Source organism: Notamacropus eugenii, chromosome 3 (genome assembly GCF_028372415.1).
Source record: "Notamacropus eugenii isolate mMacEug1 chromosome 3, mMacEug1.pri_v2, whole genome shotgun sequence".
In the NCBI taxonomy this organism is placed as follows: domain Eukaryota; kingdom Metazoa; phylum Chordata; class Mammalia; order Diprotodontia; family Macropodidae; genus Notamacropus; species Notamacropus eugenii.
Genome location: NC_092874.1, coordinates 17,141,513 through 17,160,881, shown reverse-complemented (window position 1 = coordinate 17,160,881; position 19,369 = coordinate 17,141,513). Strand labels below are relative to the sequence as shown.

The following is a 19,369-nucleotide window of genomic DNA, read 5'->3' as shown; positions in this document are numbered from 1 at the left end:
GAGCACATAGGAAGTGCTCACTAAATGCTTTTTCATTGGTTGATTGATTCATTCCTTACTGTGTGCCAGGCATGGAACTAGGTCCTGGGGCTACAAATACAAAGGAAAAACTCACCCCTCCTCTCCAGGAGCTAAGATTCCATCTAGGAAGATAATATATACATATGAGCATAGACCCAGTAAAAACTAGGGTATTTGGGGGGGGTGAGAGGGAGATTCTCCTCAAGACCCTTTGCCTAGTGTGTCTCCTTCATATTTACTCTTACATGATTGTAATGAGTGTGTATATTTCCCTTTGTCTGGTTTCATAAAGGTCTTTCCAGATGTCCCTGTATGTGTTGTACCTGTCTGTTTTAATGGAGTTGTGTTATCCCATTATATTCATGTATCTTAGCTTATTTAAAAATAGTCCTGTTGTTGGATGTTTGGATCGTGTCTGGGTTTTCAAAATACCAAGGCATGCTGGGAGTCAGCCTTGCACAAATAATGCTTAAAAACCATTGATCTTTGAAGATTATAATCACAGCCCTTGGACTGACTTCCTCGGGCCAATCAAAGTGTGAAGTCCTTCAAAGGCAACAGCATCAACAATTACTACTTGCAACAGAAACCAAGGCTATTGTTTTAGGTTGAGCCCTGCACGTAGTTAGTGCTTAATAATTACGTACTGGATTTAAGTGTGTTGGCCAATGTGGGAATTTGTTCTGCTTTGACTGTACACATTTATTACAATTTTTTTCCCTCTTTGCTTTCTCAATGAAAGGGGAAAGGTGAAAGAGAGAGAAAGTGGGTCTTTGAAAAGAAAAAAGATTAAATTAAAAATTTTTAAAACGAATTTAATCATTTAACTCTAACGTAGCCCAGAAAAGACCATGCCATATTTCTAAAGTCTGCTGTGGATGATATTCGCTCGACCCTGTTAGGGCTACGTGAACCCACATTCAAAAGCAAATGTCATCAGAGTTGTAACTAACAATTTTTGTGCCTAGGACAAACATCATAAAAGGTATTGGAGGCAAATAACCTGAACTTGGCACTCAAATCAGATATCTTAAACAGAATGTAGTGGAACAGAGGAGTTATGGGAAGAGACCCGGGGACGCTATCTCATGGAGTGTGTGTGTAAGAGAAACTTCAGGCCAAGGGGGTGTGTTTGTGTTTGGAGCAGGAATGGGGAAAAAACTCACCTAAGGTGTGGTTGGCAGGGCTAGGAAGCATCTGGCAGCTTACTAATTTAACGAATTCTTCTTGCTGGCCTCCTGGGCCATCACCAGTCATCTTGACCTTGGTCAGATACTGGACTCCTGATGACTCTGGAAAGAGTGAGGCAGATGAATTTGCAGCTCTGCCTCCCTCAAATCCAATTCACAGACAAGTCAAGACACCACATTATTGATGTCATCGGTCCTCTTATGGAACAACAATTCTTCTTGCTGAACAAGTGACAAGTTCTGTTGTTTCCAGTTCTTAAAGGACTGAAAGTGATATGTGTGCTGGTACCCCCAACTTTCAGCACCCAGGGACAAAGCCTCAGTCACCCTGCCCTGGTTGCAGCTCTGAGTGTCATTATGTGGATGTGTTATATATTTAACTCACATACCCAATTTTCTACGTGTGCACACATGTTGATCATATGTTTCTCCAGTGGGACTTTTGCCTAGAGCTAGCTCAGTGTATGATATAAAGAGTACAGTCACCATGCAGACTGTGAACCAAATGGTAGCAATGTTGTAGAAGCCCATGGAGATCATAAGTTATGCACCTCAGCCTTGCATCACTTCCAGGAAGTTCTGAGTTCAAATTTGACCTCAGGTACAAGCTGTGTCACCCTGGGCAAGTCACTTAACTGCTGCCTGCCTTAGTTTTCTCAACAATAAAATGGGATAACAGCACCTACTTTCCAGGATTGTGGTGAGGTTCAAATGAGATATTTGTAAAGCACTTCACATGGTGCCTGGAACATAGTGGGTGTTATGTTAATGTTAGTTATTCCTTCTCTAAATATAAGCTATGATTTTTGCTTCTTTATAGGTTTCATATTTGTCATTTCTTATGGAAGATGCCCCCTTCCCTGACAAAGCTAACATTAGGACCTCCCAGGAGACAGAGATATGGTTACAAATGGTCCCATGGCCCTTTGTATCTTCAGATACTGGAGTTAGAGGTTGGAGTTGTGGTTTAGCGGTTTCAGCTGTGTCTGACTCAGTGGCTTGCCATTTCCTTCTTCAGCTCATTTTACAGATGAAGAAACTGAGGTAAATAGGGTTAAGTGACTTGCCCAAGATCACACAGGGAGTAAGCATCTGAAGCTAGATTTGCACTCAGCTCTTGCTGATTCCAGGCTTGGTGCTCCCCCCAGCTGCTTGGAGTCAGTGATCTGGGGCTCCATCAGTGCATCAGAGGAGATGCTAACGTGGAACAAGGTCCCAAAGGGAAGGACCCTTCTTCTCAGTAAGGATAGTGATAGGTAAATGTATAAACCACTTTAAAGTTGGTGAATCCCTAGCCACAGAGAGAAGGGGGGGGACAGGCTGGTGTCAGAGGGGCCGACACCACAGCCCAACTCAGTGACACATTCTGGTTGAGTTTACTCTGGGTTTGGTTCCTCCTGTCTGAAATGAAGGGTTGATCTATAGCTTGATCAGGGATCTCCAGACTTTTTGACTGCTCCTGTTTTATTTTTTTTCCATATTGGGAAGGGAGAGGGTCTGATTTTCCCAATTGCTTCTTTGTAGCTGTTGTGAATTCCAAAGGGGATGTTGGGAGCTTGAACAACTCTGAGGGGAGTGGAGAAGAGTGTGCTGGGCTGTAATGGGTGAAGGGTGGCTATATTTGTGTTAAAGACTGGACAGAATGGGGAGAAGGAGGGTCAACTCTTCTTCTCACTCTCCATTTGGTTGATCATACGCCCCTTGGAGTCAAGCCATAGCCTCCTTGGGGTTATGTTATGGCCTCCAGGGACATTGGACCTATGGTGATGCCCAGACTAGATGGCTTCTGGCATCCTTCCCAGCTAAATCTATAATGCTATTGTAGCTGACGAATTCCCAGCTCTTACTACTTTGGCACGTTAGGTTCCTAGAAGGTGGCTGACTGTTTCTCCTCTCAGGATTCTAGGGCTAATCTTAAAGGGTTACACTTTTTCCCCTGGTACTATGTCTACTTACCCCACATTGAATGTGCACTCCATTGACCAGTTATCTAGACTTAATTTTGAGAAAGGGAGAATTTACTGAAAACAATTGGTACAAAAACATCCTCACTCCCCTCAAATTTGTGACACCTTCCCCAAACTTGTACACAGAAGGTCTCTAGGAAGAGTCTGCTCGAACTTGGAGTCATGTGTGACCAAAAAGTGACTCCTGGCCCCTGGTTACCGCAAGCCCTTTTCTCCCTGTGTGGAATCCTGAGGAAGTTCCCCTTTGCTGACTCTCTCTGCTGCGCTCCGGAGGTCTGTGCCCTTGTGGAGGCTGGAAACTGCCCTTCCTTGGTGTGTCCCATGTGTCCCCACTTCCCCATGTGGTTTTGATGTCACCACCACCAGATCAGTGGTGCCTTCTGCCTTCTGAAGCTCCCAAAGCAGCCTCTGGTGGCCTCTCTTACTCCCTGTATTAATGAGTTCCTAGGAGCCTCACCACAGCCTGGTAATGCAGGTACGTCAGGGATATAGTTATTCCGTCCTTTCACTGTCAAGCAGAAATGACTTGCCCGAGGTATTACAGCCAGTAAATCACGGAGGTGGGATTTGAACCCAGATTGCCTTGGCTCCAGAATTGTATCTTCCACAGCACACTGTTGCTCTTTTAATTGTTTGTACTGGCCCGAGCACCCTTTTAAAAAAAAGTGTAAAAATAGGTGGGACCGGAAGAAATACATGCCTGATGCTGAAGGAAAGTATGATGGGGCTTGAAATTCTGGGTGAAATTGTTAGACTCGTTTATCTTAAGGAAAATATTACCCTTGGAAGGATGGCCAGATCAGCACTGACTGGAGGGGAGAGATACCCTGCATGAAAGTGGTGGGAACGATCCTCAAGCTAACTTTTCATGAAAATATTCTGAGAGCTTACTTCCCCAGTGAGAACAATAATTCAGAGTGTGACTGGCCAATTGACTCAAAATAAAGAAAGAATGCCTTCAGGTCCAAGAAAGTCACTGAGTCTCTCCTGAGCCTCAGTTTCCTCATCTGCAAAATGTGGATATTATCGGCTGCACTTTGCTCATAGGGCAGTTGTGAAGCTGAAGGGAGATGGTGTAGGTGTAAGGTCCTTTGCATACTTTAAAATGGATGGATCACATCTTGGGGATCAAGTATGACTTTACTAGACTGATGATGAAACACTGCACCATTACCAGACAATTAAGACAAATTTAATTAAGCAGGAGAGAGCATTTACTACTTCTGTGGTTTCTGTGATTCTGTGGGACTGCAAGTATTCCATTTTTGCTCCCTTTGAATTTTGATGCCATGGAACAAAGACTCAATGGCCTTGTCCTAGTTATAGCTTTGTGTTCTATTTTTTTAAACCTCAAAATCCCAAAGATTTTTTTTCTGTGCTAGTGATTCTGATTTTTCCCTTCCCTGTCTTACTAAAAGGTTCTTTAACATGTATAGCAATGATTTCACATACATAGGATGAAGGAACTCATGGAGGACTTGGTACTCTGAGAAACTGCCCTTGTAGCATCTGGTGGTCAACCTAAGCTTGTGGTATGTGACTGTGTATATCCCACTGGGTAGGCATCTCAGGCATTGATCCACGGGAGATGAGCTCTGTTTTCTGCATTCCTGGGAGAGTAAAGACCCTTGTTTGGGGTCCACCTGTCTATGAATGGCAGTAGATTGGTCTAGACCAGTCAGGTTACTGGAAGAGGATGAGAATGGGCTCCAGACTAGTCTTACTGGATTTGTAAACTTATCTCCCTCCCCCATCCATCTGTAAAAGGACCTAATAACTACTGAGTAAGAGAGAGTCACTTTACAGGGAGGATGACAGAGAAGAACATCCTTGGGTCCTTTTTTTCCCATCTCTAGATCATTCCCAGGATGATGGTCCCCACTGAAAATTGGAGCCATGTTAAATTGCTATTTGCAGATCATTTTCACAGAGACCACTGCCTCCAGATTTCCATTTAAGAATGTCCTTACTCAGGAAGTTGGTTGGGTTCCATTTGGTCTTAAAGTCATATCAACTGAACAGGAAACCCTGTTGAAATGTCAACAAAAACATTTCTAGGAGCTGAGCTAACCAGCTCAAATGGTTGTCAGTTACTCCTTCTCCCTAGCCAGCGCAGGACTGGATGGAGAGGAGCACTCTGCTATCCCCGAATTTCAGATCTAACCCTCCATCTTCCTTCATCACTCCTGCCGCAGCCATGCCATTCATATCTCCATTACAAAGCTCTGGAGCCACATGCAGGGGCCGGATGGATGGATCAGGAGAGATGATAGTAATGATAATAATATTTTGCATTTATTTATAAAGCACTTTCACATGTATTTATTCAATTAACCAAACTTTTATGAAGCCTCTGGAGATAGCTACAGAGATAAAATGAAATGTCCTCACATTGTTTCCATTCTATGTGGGGATACAGAAAATAATCAAGCAAATCAAAGGAATTTGAGGAAGGGAGAAGCCTAAGAACTGAGGGAAATCAGGGAAAGCTTCATAGAGGGGGCAGTCCCTGAATGAACCCTGGAGGAAGAAGAGAAGGAAGATGAGAGATTGTGTTGGGAGAAGCATGTGGAATGCAACAAACAGGTCAGCTGGCACCAGGGTAGAGGGGCAGTTGTGTGAAATAAAACAAGAAAGATAGGTTTGAGCCAAATCATGAAGAGATAAGAATTTCTATTTTATCCTATATTGATCTTTCAAAAAACCTCATCACTGCTTTTCAATATTTTCCAGTATTCTACCTGAACAAGACACCCTTCTTTGAAACAAAGAAAAAAATAGCACAAAACCAATCAACACAGCTAACACATCTCACAGAGTATGCAGTCTTCTGCACCTGTAGTCCCCACCTTTCTACAATAAAGTGAGAAGTCAGCTTCATCATCTGTCAACTTGAACCAAGACTGGCCATTGCCCTTTGGTTCTGCTGACTTTTTATGTGGTTTGAATCCACATTATTGTGGTCATTATTTCCTTCCCTCCGCATGCACTCATGTAGTCCTCCCACATTCTCAGAATTCCTCATTTGCTCTCATTCTTATGATGGGACCATATTTCATGATTTTCCTATACATCAGTTTGTTTCTCTGTTCCTTAATCTATAGGACCCCACTTCCTTTCCAGATGTTTTGTTTTGCTTTTGCTGTTACAGAAATTTTATGCTATATGTTTCAGGGACCTTTCTTAAAATCTTTGACATTTTAGCAAACTCAGTTTTGGTATTTGGAGTAGTTTAGTGACTTTTCTGGTATCATTTCAAATTGCTTTCTAGGACTCTCTGCCTGATTCTTACAATGTCCCTTCCAGGGAGGCAAAGCATATATTATAACGCTCACTTTACAGATCAGCAAACTGAGGCTCATCACCACTTAGCAGAAGAGCTGGGATGAAAAACTAGGTCTTTTGATACCTCGTCCATACCACCTCCAGGAGAAACCAGAGAAGAAACAAGAAGAAAGAAGTTGGTGCCCATGGGACAGACTTGTATACCCTACTTCTTTCCTGAAACAGCCTTAAATCTCACACAGATTCGTGCTCTGTCCAGATTCCTAATTACTTCTTCGATTATGCAGGATGGCCTCCATTAGAATAAATAATTCTGCTTGGACTTGAACTTCTACCTGATTCAAGGAAAGATCATGTGAAAGTCAGCCACCTATGTCATGAGCCATGTTCATTCATTTATTCATTCATTCACCATCCTAGGAGCCTCTGGAGAAAGAAAGTTCTTGGGACTCTAAGGCAGTGGAGAAAGTCCCCACGTAGAGAGGGTACTCCACATTGGTGCAGGGAGTTCTGTTATTACAGACAAGGCTGGGAGCAATCAGCACATACAAAAGGGGTTCCTTTACTTATCTGCATATAGACTAATTTCCTTCCTAAATTTCTCTCCAGGTTGAGTTGTTCAGTTTAGCTAGAACTTAGGGCTATTAAAGAAGAAAAATGTAAAAATTGGATCATAGGACCATAGCTTCAGAGGTGGAAGAGACCTTTAAGGTCATCCAGATCCTTTATTTCACATTAAGGAAACTGAGACCCAGCAAGGCCACTTTTTCCGAACTCATGCAGGTAGTAAGTGACAAATCCAGGATTTGAACCCAAATTGAACCAAATCTAGCATTCTTTCTCCCATACCACTTATTAGGAAAATAAATTAGTTACATAGTGGAGGATCCTAGGTAAGTGGCAGAAGAGATTTTGTTTAATTCAAGAGGCAATAGGGAATCACTGACTGTTCTGAGTAGGATGGTGAGAGGAACAGGTCTTTGCCCAAGACAATGATCTTAACATCTGGAGGAATGAAAAGTGAAGGAAGGGAGAAACTGGAAGTAGGAAGACCCATGAGAAGCTTATTATTGTAGACAAAAGGGCATGCAGGTCAGAACTATGAGGATGAGGAAGCAAAGGGACAGATTCTTTCAAGAGATGTCATGGAGGCAGAATGGATAGGTCTCAGTGACTGACTCGATCTGAGAGGGATGGAGGGAGCCAGTGGCAGAGAGAGAGGAGTTGAGAATGATTCTAAGAAAAGAACGGCATTATTGAGAAGGCTCGTTTCAGTTCTAAAAATCAGATTCTGTGAAATCTCATCAGCCAAAAGCCACAAGATTCCTGGAGATTGGCATTGACCCCAATAACAGCTCACATTTAGAAAACAAAATTGAACCCATGGCAGAATTATTCCTGCTTTCTGCTGAGTTATGTGGGATTTTTACAGGGTATTTTTCAATTATGGGAGAGAAACTCTGATCCTGGGAGGCCAAACCCAGACTTTGCCATCAGCTGGCTGTGTACCCTCAGTCCCTTTTCCTCTCAAGCCCATGTTTCATGGGCATGCTTTTTTTTCAGAGGTGTGCTTTAGCCTCTAAATGTTCTCCAGGGTTCCTGCCAATTCTGAAACCCCATCATTTGCAGAGGTCAGCTTCTTACAGTGCAATGAACACCACACAGGAAATAAAACAGCAACACCAGAAGGGAAAGTTGGCTCTCCTGGAGGTCAGAGGGGGCTAGAAATACCCCCTCCTGTCTCTTTCCTCCTGTTTAAGAGGAGCTGATACTAACCACACTGCAGAATTCCTAGAAAAACCAGGAAACAACAGTGAACAGTTGGTGTCTGGAGCAAAAAACCCCGGAATTTCATTCATTTCACTGACAAATTCAACTTATTCTTCCTCTAAATGCTAAGTTAAGTAAATTAAATAAATAAGCTAATTCATGCTTGTCAGACTCAGAAAGCACTGAAGTTGTTAGCACAAGATCTGGGTTTGAGTCCTGTCCTATTGGCCCTGGGATCCAGAGCAAGACACTTGCGTTTTTATTAACTGCCTTCTACATACCAAACAACCCTGATCAGAGTTGATGCCAAAAGAATGAGGAAACCAGACTCTGGCCACAAGGAGACGATTATCTCACTGACAGGGAGGATCTGAGCTATGCCTATAATTTTATTACTAAGAGAACTCCCAGGTGAGGAAACACCTTCTACCAAAGTAGGTTGGCACCTTTTTTACAGCTTAAAGCATTAGAATTGCCTAGATAACTGAGAGGTTATGTGACTCTCAGCATCAGGCAGCTAGTGAATATCAGAAACAGCATTTGCACTCAGGTCCTAGAGACCAGCTACCCATTACATTATATCATGCTATCTCTCTAGATATTGAATTATGGAAATGAATAAGTAAATACAAGATAATTTGAAAAGAGAATAAGCATTAACAATTTGAGTGGTTTGGGGATGGAGACCAAGGAAAGCTTCCCTCCGAGGGGGACACCTACGCGGAGCCTTGACGTGTATTTGGGAAACCAAACTTGGGGAACATCAAGCAAATGAGGAGAGGGTAGATAAGGAAGAGATAACAACCAGAGACTGGTGGGGAGGAGAAGAAGGGGGAAAGGGCTGTGCGACAGATGGGTTCAAGCCCTTAGTGACAGTGGCATCCCCTGAAAGTCTTGAGTTGGAAGGAAGCCTACTTAGCTGTCCTCTCTTAACCGAAAGACTTCAAAGCTGTTAGGCAGAAGAGGGAGTTAGATATTTTTTCCCTAGGAATTTATTATTAATTTTCAAAGGATACAATTTCCCAAGAGTTTAGGCTCTGAAGGTGAAAGAGGAAATTATCCTGTTCTCTCTCTCTCTCTCTCTCTCTCTCTCTCTCTCTCTCTCTCTCTCTCTCTCTCTCTCTGTCAAATATTGTTAGTTTTTGAAGCGGAGAGGAAAGGGTTAATACTTGGCTTTAGGAGGCATATTTTAATAATAATGGGAATTTGTAGAGTACTTTAAAGTTAATGAAACACTTTAAACATTGACAGAATTGACAACAGGTGGTTTATCTTTGGGACCTCAAAACAAACCTCTGGGATGAGGACTATCGTCCTTTCAGCTCCCTGAGCCTCAGTTTCGTCTTCTGAAGAATGGGAGCCATTATATCCGGCACCTAACAGAGGGTTTGAGAGGATCAGTTGAGATAAGGCATATGACGTGCTTAAGTAATGTGAATTGTTATTATCCCCATTTTACAGATCAGAATCATAGATTTAAATCTTAAAGTTCAGTTCAAGTCCCTCCCTCCCTCCTTTTTTTTCTAATGGACAAGCATTTATTTCCTTTCTCTTCCCCCTCCTCATGTACCCATTGGAAAGAAAAAAAGAAAAAGGAAATATAAAACCCTTGTAATAAATATGTGTAACCAAGCAAAACAAATGCTCTCATTGGCCACGTCCAAAAAAATGCCTATGTCACGCTTATGGGGTCTGTCCTCTCCGTCTCTCAGTGGGTGGGCAGCATTCTTCACATCCATCCTCTGGAGTCGTGGTTGGGCTTTGCGTGAATCCCAGTTCTTTGCTTTACAATATTGTTATTATTGGGTAAATTGTTTCCCTGGTTCTGCTCCCTTCATCCCACATTAGTTCATACAAATTCCTCGAAACCTCCCCTTTAATAATTTGTTATGGTTTTCCATAATTCATTCAATCATTTCCCAAATGATAGATACCCCCTTAGTTTCCAATTCTTTGCCAACACAAAGAGACCTAACATTTTTGTACATATAGGTCCTTTTCCTCTTTGGAAAAATTCTTTCATTTTAAAGATAAGAAAATGGAGACTCAGGAGGAAAAATGACACGCCCAACCTCATACAACTTGTAGGCAGAATTTGAACCCAAGACTTCCTGATTCCAAGTCAGGCACTACCATAGCCTTATGATGCCTGACAGTATTTGATGATTAACTTTGAAGACCGAAGTGATTCTGAATTTGCTGTTAGGACAATCAAGAAGTTTGGGCTATAAAACAGCACCTATAAGCCTGGCCACATGGGCCAGGGCACCTTTTGGGGAATAATACTATAATCTGAAAGAAAAAAATTTGAATTTACCCTTCTTCTCTCTCTTTTCCTCACAGAGATTTCCTACCCCTTTTGAGACTTTGAGACACAGTAACCTATGAGTGCCAATCACCACTGAAAACAGTGGGAATGTGGTATCTTTGGCTCTCTCTGCATGCCCTCGTGATTTTAAACAAGCATCTCTGCAGGATCCTCCACATTTCAGTTAAAGGATAAAACATTTAGGAAGCATGTTTCCCACAATCCTTGGCCCGGCTGCCAGAGTCTGTTCACTGTCCACAAACAATGAGAGGCCCATATTTGTCCTGCTGTCTTCAGGAATAGACTGTCTTTTGGAGGAAGAAAAAAACCTACCTCTCAAGTCCAATTAAACTAAACAAACACCCTAACTAAATTCAGACTGGCCAGGCAGGATTTCCAGGGGCCCTGCATTTATTTATTTATTTGGGGTCTACCTTAGTAGTCTCATTCTGCTGGACTTGGGACTCATTCAAATCTAATGTACTTCTCTAGATTTCTCTCTGGAATAAGGGGGTGGATATTCTATCCATCTGATTAATCTACTTCCCCAGTGGACCGATCATTGGATTTGGAGTCAGAGTTGCTTCAAATCCCGGCATTGACTCTTCCTAACTGTGTGACCATAAGCAAATTACCCAACCTCTCTGGTCCCCATCTTCTTTCCTTGTAAAATGAAAAAGATTGGACTGAAGACCTTTGAGGTTGTCCAGCTCTAAATCTATTGTCCTATGTTCCAATGAGGGTCTAGTTTTCACTCTTGTCTGAGTAGCAGGGGGCTGAGGGTCAGTGTGGTAGGGTGCCCCTACACATGCTGGCTGAGGGAGCCCAGGAAGTCACTTAGATTCTGGGTGATCTCAGCAACTCTGTAAGACTATGAATTTTCCACTGGAGTTTCCCCGGTGGGAGTTTCCAACAGGATGAAATCATATATCTGAACGACAAGACATTCTTTCACTCTTCCCTTTCCACACCAGAAAGAAAGAAGCATGGTCCTAGAATAAAATTAGAAATTTAAAACTGTCAGGGTCCTTAGATACCTGCCTCGAAAAGGTTACATAAATCACAAGTGAAGAGATGGGATTTGAACCCACATTCTCTCATACATACGTATGAGTCTTATTTGCATTTGATCTCCATTTGAGTCAAGTTGCCTTTTTGCTATCTCGGATGGCCCCACAATGTTACCATTTCCTCTTTGTTGAAAGCTGCTAACTCAGTTTTCATACAAGAAGTCAGTTTGGGTAGAAGCCCCCCATTTATAGAAAATTCATATGGAAGAGCAAAAGGTCAAGAATCTCAAGGAATAGTGGGAATAATGGCCAGCAAGAGGGTCTATTTTTACCACACTGTGTTCTATTCAAACCATAATTACTTTTGAAAAAATGGTAGCAGTTAAGAAACAGAGTTTAATCCGTGAAACAGATTAAGTGTACAACATATGGAAGAAAGAAAACATAGTATCGCGTTCAATAAACCTAAAGACTTCAATTACTTGACTGAGAACTCACTATTTGACAAAGTCTGTTGGGAAAACCAGAAAACAATGTAGCAGAAATTGGATGTAGTCCAACATCTCACACCACATATCAAGATAAGCTCCAAATAGATGTGACTTCGATATAAAAGGTGACATCTGATGCAAATTAGAGGAACAAGGAAGAAACTGTCTTTCAGATTTGTGGATAGGGAAGAGTTCACAACTAAACAGTCTCAGATAACAAATGAGACAGTTTTGTTTAGGTGAAATTGAAACGTGTTTGCACAAAAAAATTCAATGCAGTGAAAATTAGAAAGGAAATAAGGAACTGGAGGGATCTTTGCAGTAAATTTCTCTGATAAAGGTCTCATATCTAAGATATATAAGAAATTAATTGAAATTTATAAGACTAAGAGCCATTCCCCAATAGATAAATGGTCAAAAGATGGGAATAGGCAGTTTTCAAAGGCATATGAATAAAAAATCCTCCAAATCACTAATACATTTTGTTGTTGTTAAGTCGTGTCTGACTTTGTGACCCTATTTGGGGTTTTCTTGGCAGAGATGCTGAAGTGGTTTGCCATTTTCTTCTCCAGCTCATTTTACAGATGAGGAAACTGAGGTAAAGAGGGTTAAGTGACTTGCCCAGGGTCACACAGCTAATAAGTGTCTGAGGCTGGAATTGAGCTCAGGCAGATGAGGCTTTCTGACATCAGGCCTGGCATTCTGTTCACTGTTCCACCTAGCTACCCCTCATTAAGATACATAGAAATGCAAATAATAGCAACGTTGAAATTCAATCATACATCCCTCAGATTGCCAAAGATGACAAAAAAAGAAAATGTTTGAGAGACTTCAGGAAAACAGGCGAATTAGCTTTGTGTTATTAGAGTTATGAATTGGTTCAGCCATTCTGGAAAGCAATTTGGAACTATCCTCCAAAGGTACTAAACCTGTGCATTTCCTTTACCCCAACAATGGCACGACTAAGTCTAGACTTCAGCATGATGAAGGAATGAGGACTTGAACCCAGAAGAACAAAGATATTTTTAGCAGTTCTTTATGTAGCAATCAAAAAGTTGGAAACTCAAAATTGGAAACTCATGTCTTGGGAAACGTTTAGACACATTGTGGCCATGCATGTGATGATGCTGTAGCCAATATAGGAAAATGTGTTTGAACTGGTGCAGAGTAAAGTGAGAACGGGTAGAATTTATACAATGACATTATGGAGAAAAACAACTTTGAAAGACTTTAGAACTCTGATGAGTGCAATGATAAACACATATCCAGAGGACTGAAGATGAATCTCCACATAGCAGCTGCCTCCTGCCTACGTGAGAAAGGGCTTGAAATCCAGTACGTGGGAACTCACTTTGAAGAACTATGCCTGTTTGGTCCTGAGCGGCTGTTTTATATTGTTCCTCGGTGGGGAAAGGAGGCAGGAGGCAGTGAAAGGGAGAGATGACAAATAGTAAATAAATGATTTACTCGCTTACTTACTTCCTCCCTCCCCAACCATCGTCTTTAATCTCGTGGGTTGGCTTGAGTTCAGAGGATCTGGATTCAATTTCTTTCTTTGCTCCTTACCACCTAGATAACCACTGTCAAAGCACTTACATTTCTCAGTCTCAGTTTCCTCATCTGTAAAATAAGAGATAGGTGGATTACATGATTTGTAAACCCACTTGCAGTTCTACACTCCAGGATCCTAAGCACAAGCACATTCATTTTAGCTATTATTGAGTCACATCCCCTCTTTGAGCCTCAGTTTCCTTATCTGTAAAATGAAAGGCCTTTTCACCTCTCAATCTTAAAATTATCTTTAAGTCCTGACTGTGTGACTAACTATCTTTGTGACTTTGGGGAAGCTACTCTCTGGGTCTCAGTTTCCTTCTTTGTAAAAGGAGGGGACTGGATTTTGAATGTCCCTTCTGGCTCTGAATCTAGATCATAGATTATGAATCTCTGATTGTAGAGGGTTAGAGGGCTAGGCAGAAATGCTATCCTAGAAACATAACTAGGAAGATGCCCATGCATTGGCTGATCTAATTCACTACCAGATACATACTGGGTATTGTCAATAGTAAGGTTGCTGTTTCTGAGGCTCATTATCATGAGCAGTAGATGTTGCTCATATGTGTTTTGAAATATGTTCATTTTGACTATGTTAAATATAGCACAATCCCCTTCAAGCCTTCTATTTTGGAACTCTGGGTAGATGCTCATTTGGGGTGCTAGTCTGGAGCCTTCAATTCTTTCTGATCTTTAAGCAGAGGGTGTTGTTGGGCATGTTGTGGAGGGGATACTCTGCCAGATGAGGGGCATGGGGGCTTCCTACATCCGTATTAACTCTTGGATTCTGTCACTATACTTTGAAAAAATATACACATGCACACATATGTGTGTATGTGTTTGTGTGTATCTATGTGTGTGTACGTAGGATGCGGGGATTTAGTTCCTCTTCACATATTTATTTAATCATAGAAAGCAAACAGTAGATAACAGAGATTATGAGGTGTTAGTATGTTAATAAGGTGTTAACACTCAATGATTTCTTTATGAAATGTGAACATTTTTCTTTGACAGTAGAATTAAAGGGGATAACCTCATTGAGTGGGCAAAAAAATGGACTAACCTTTGCAAGGCTTTAAATAGCTAAGCCTTGGACTAAATCAGGACTTTGGGTGAGTGAAGGTCAGGAACTAAGTGCCTGTGGAGAATATTCTTACAGAGTTGGGGAGAGGAGAGGATTTCTCCCTTCTCCCTCCCCTCTTTTATGGTCATAGAGTTTTGAAGGGGAGCCCAGCTCTAGTAGACACTGTCCAACCAGGAGCTGAGACAGATATGTCAGACAGAAATAGAGAAGGAAAGGCAATCATCTGAAGACAGTGGTCTCCAAACTTCTGGCAGCAGAGAAAGCTGGCTATGTACTCAAGAGAGCTAATTTTGTTACTTGAAAGTTGTACTTTGTAGAAGAACAGACCCTTGGAACGCAGCTGAGTAACCCAGCCAGCTGAGAAGTGTTCCCAGGATGGGGCTCCATGAAGATCCAGGCAAAGAGAAAGGACATTGAAGCCCTACAACAGTTGTAACAGTTGTGAGTTCTCTTGGTCACATATGATTCCTACATGCCTGCCTGACTACCATTTCACAGCAAGTGTGTGCCTGCTCTTCCTATATGTATTAGTGAGAGAGTGAAGGTTTGTGAGGGGAATGTTTTGTAGTTATATTTTTACTATGGCATCTTAGTAAATGCCTTCACTTTGACCTAATTGTGTTTGCTGGCTGAGTGTTAAGGGAAAGTACGCTAGTGGGGGCTTGTGGAGGCTATAGCATTAAAAATGAAGATCTCCAAGGGGTGCCTCCTTTGAAACTAAGGTAGCAGCCACCCTCTGAAGAGCTAACACAAGATTTTTGAGTGTGAGTTGAGGGAGAAACTCAGAGTGGGGAGATATCTAGATATAGATACACACATGTGTGTATATATAATATATATGCATGTATGTGTATGAGATAAATATATATGTATGGATATACAATTCATATGTATTCACATATGTACTATATCTATATATGTATGTATATTAGCACATTTGTTGATCTAAGTTCAATACTACCTTGGGCACCACTAATGTTGTAAACTACGAACAATTTACTTGTTCTCAGTATCCCTAGGCATCTCTTCTAAGACAGTAAGTGATAGGTGAATGGCCCATTTGGATCAGTGAAGGGAGTTTCTACACCTAGAGTTTTTCATACCAGAGAACTCAGAGGTCTGCACATACCTGATCATGTTACCCCCTCCCCCACTCTAATTTTATTATTTTAAATTATACTGTTTCCTCTAGGGTCAATTGCAAACTTCTCAAATGGTATTTAAAACCCTTTATAAGTAGGCTCCCACCCATCTTTGTAGCATTTCCCTAGGTTACCCTTCATGCTTTCAGTGACCAGCCTCATCAGTCTTTCTAATCCCTCTCAGAGGCTAACAACTCCCTTGTGGATTCCAATTTTGTTTTCATATGATTACAGAGATAAACTTTCTGGATCTATTTATAGTACCCATGTTGTCTGCCTTATTAGAATTAGCTCCTTGAAATCAGGATTGTTTTTTTCATCTCCAGAATTTAGGATGGGCACATAGTAGGTGCTTAACCAACAACTATGAGATTAGATTCAATTGGAATGGGAAGACAGCATTTCCTAGAGTGACTTTTTTCCTCGTGTTTGGAATGTGGAGTGGGGAAAATGACAACTTTGCCAGTGTCATTTTACCTGAGTTATTTTTTTTACCCAAAATTTAGGGACTTGGAGTTTTTTGGGTTTTTTTTCAATACTGTATTTTTTTTTTTCAGTCTCTCCCCACCAAGCACTCCCTCTCCTGCCCCTTGCATTACAGGACACTACTTTAAGGGTTATTCCTACTGTGGCATGCAAACATAGCCACTATTTCCGAAACAGACAATTTAAAAATGGAAACACATTATGGTTTTCTTGGGTGACCTCAGTCTCTGAGAGCAGACCCTGCATATTGCATCAACAAGTGGGACCCCATTATACTGTGTTCTTTCTCCTGAATATTGATTTTTTTTAACAGCATTCTCTCTCTCTCTCTCTCTCTCTCATACACACACACACACACACACACACACACACACACACACACACACACACACACACACACACACACACACACACACACATTGGACTGGGAGAGAAGGGAGCCTTGCTGCCATGGGGCAGCAGCTTGCCCTCCACTTGCAGCCCAGAGTAAGAAGGAATGACAGAGATGGGGAAGGTAAAGAGAAGGGAGAATGGGAAGAAAGGTCTTTAAACAACAAAACAGTTGAAAAGAGGAAGGACCCAGAAAGGGGAAGAAAGAATAAATTCAGGTGAAAGGAAGGGGAAAATTTGGCAGGTAATGACTCTCCCAAAAATGTATTTTATATTTTCCTCTATTCATCAGTCTCCAAATTGGAGAAATGGTAATGGTGATACCTTGGCGTAGTTGTTCCCAGTTGCAGACGTTGATTATTTTAAAAATTCACTTATTTTATATAAAATGACCACCATCCTTCTCCTTGGAGATCAGCTGTTCAGGCTAGTGGACATTGCAAGAACTTGGGATAATTCATTTCAGTATATAAGAATCTCTCCATCTTTACTTTGGATTCTTTTTCCCTCCTGGGATGGGGGTGGAATATTCCTTGTCATGTGGCCCTCTATCCAGTGCCAGGTTTTCTGGAAGTGTGTAGGACACTCGGAAGTGTCCTTGGCATCCATTCCTTTTCATTCCAGGGGATTCTTGTTTAATTCTAGACTCCCATTGATGAGAACCCAGATCCCTCAGTGACAGCCTCCATTCAGACAGAGGGATGGCCCTGGGGCTAGCCTGGGGGCTCTGTAATTGGCAGCAAGGTTAGGGAGCTGGCCAGCCAGGGAAGTGACTTTATGGACGTTTCTAACCAGTCCTTCAGGCCCTTTGGGGGAAGATGTACAAAGAAAGACTTTTAATTCGAGTGTACCCTCGAAGTTCCTTTCGAAATCTGTACCAGATTCTCTCTTCCACTCCCTTCCTTCCTCACTCTCCAATTGGGTAACTCCATTGGGACCCAAGCACTCTTGGTGAGATGGCCAAGGATCTTGGGAGCTCAAGGGTTGAAAACGTGGGAATCTGGTGACCTGCGATTTCTGCCTACCCCATGCATCTCAGGTCTACTTGGGGTCCTAGGTAGTAACCAGACTCCTTGGGGACTCTTATTTTCTCATAAGGAAAGTGAAGGTGTTGGCCCAGGTGGTTGCTCAGTGCCCTCTCGCCTCTCCATCTATATCCCCCTCCTGATGTCCTTGGTCTTTCTCCAGGAGGAAGGAAGAGCAGCGAGGGACCCTCTCAATTAGAAGCCTGTGATTCCCTCAGAAGCTTGCAGAGTAGAGGACTGAGATCCTGGCACCCATCAGGCTCCCGGTAGGAAAGGGAGAAGGGGACAGGTAAAGCCTCCTGGGCAGACCTGGCCTTCCTGTGAGGGAGGAGGGTAGTCAGGAAGGAATGGGGCCCTGGGGCCAGGGGATCCTCTGCAGATCTCCTCCTCCCTCCTTCTTCTCCCTACTCCTTTCCCCTCTGCTTCTCCTCTCCCTCCTCCTCCCCCATCCTAGTATTCCCCCACCCCTCCTCCTTCCCTCCTCCTCCTCTTCTGCCTCCTTAGGGGAACTGGAAGGAACACTGAAAATGAAGTTATCCAACTTCCTGATTTTAGAGCTGAGGAAACTGGGGCTCCATTTCACCTCCCTCGTTTCACACAGGTAGCATGTGGCAGAGCCAGAACCCAAGATCATCTAGCTCCACTTCCCCCTCATGTTACAGGTGAGGAAACTGAGGCTCAGAGGAGCTCAGACGGTAAAGTCTTCTGCCGACTCTTCGTGCAAGGCATTGTGCTGACCACTGTAGATACGAAGAGGAAGGCCAAAGCTGCCCATAACAGGGCGTGCGCCTGGCAGTGCACTGCACACAGTAGGTGCCCAGCACGTGCAGTGGCATGGCACACAGTGGGTGCCCAGCACATGCAGCTGTGTGGCACAGTGGGTGTCCGGCACATGCAGCTGTGTGGCACACTGGGTGCCCGGCACGTGCAGTTACATGGCACACTGGGTGCCCAGCACGTGCAGCTGCGTGGCACACGTGGGTGCCTGGCACGGTGCAGCTGTGTGGCACACAGTAGGTGCCCGGCATGGTGCAGTTAAATGGCACACGTGGGTGCCTGGCACGTGCAGCTGTGTGGCACACTGGGTGCCCGCACGGTGCAGTTGCGTGGCACACGTGGGTGCCCGGCACGGTGCACTGCACACAGGAGGCTCCGGGCTGCGGCAGCACAGGCAGGTCTCCTAGGCAGGGCCATGGGAAGGGCCATCCTGGCTGCGTTCCTGGAGCTCGCTCCGGCCCAACCTCTCGAGGATTTCCGGGGGTTCTCACAGCGGAGGGAGAGCAGTCCTGCCCTCCAGGGGCTTCCAGTCTCCTGGAGCACCCTCCCTGAGCAAGGGGTCTGGAGAAGGGGAGGGGAGGGAGGTGGAGCAGGGGGCGGGGCTTCGAGGTGCCCCCCCCCCCCTCCCGCCCCCCGCAGGGCTCTCCTCCTCCTCCTCCTCCTCCCTCTTCTTTCCCCCTTCCCCTTCCTTCCTCCTCCTCCCTTCTACTTCGTCCCTTTCCCTCCTCCCTCTCCCCCTCCCGCTCCCGACGTGGCTGCGGCTCATTTGCATACGGCAGCTCATTTGCATCCGGCCCGGGCTCTCGGCTCCCCGGGGCGCGGGCCCCGCGCGGCACGTGACTCCGGCCCGGGAAGGGGGCGGGGCCTCTGGG

At 43.5% G+C, this 19,369-nt stretch overlaps 1 long non-coding RNA gene across 1 annotated transcript; it reads right to left on the bottom strand.

Annotated features, from left to right (window-relative positions):
• Positions 1–5,454: 5,454 nt before the first annotated feature.
• On the bottom strand, positions 5,455–19,108 carry LOC140532465 (uncharacterized). Its single transcript, XR_011976525.1, has 2 exons — positions 9,527–19,108; positions 5,455–8,254 (listed from the first exon to the last, which is right to left on the bottom strand). It is a non-coding gene; the product is annotated as an uncharacterized lncRNA (long non-coding RNA).
• Between the last annotated feature and the right edge of the window lie 261 nt (positions 19,109–19,369).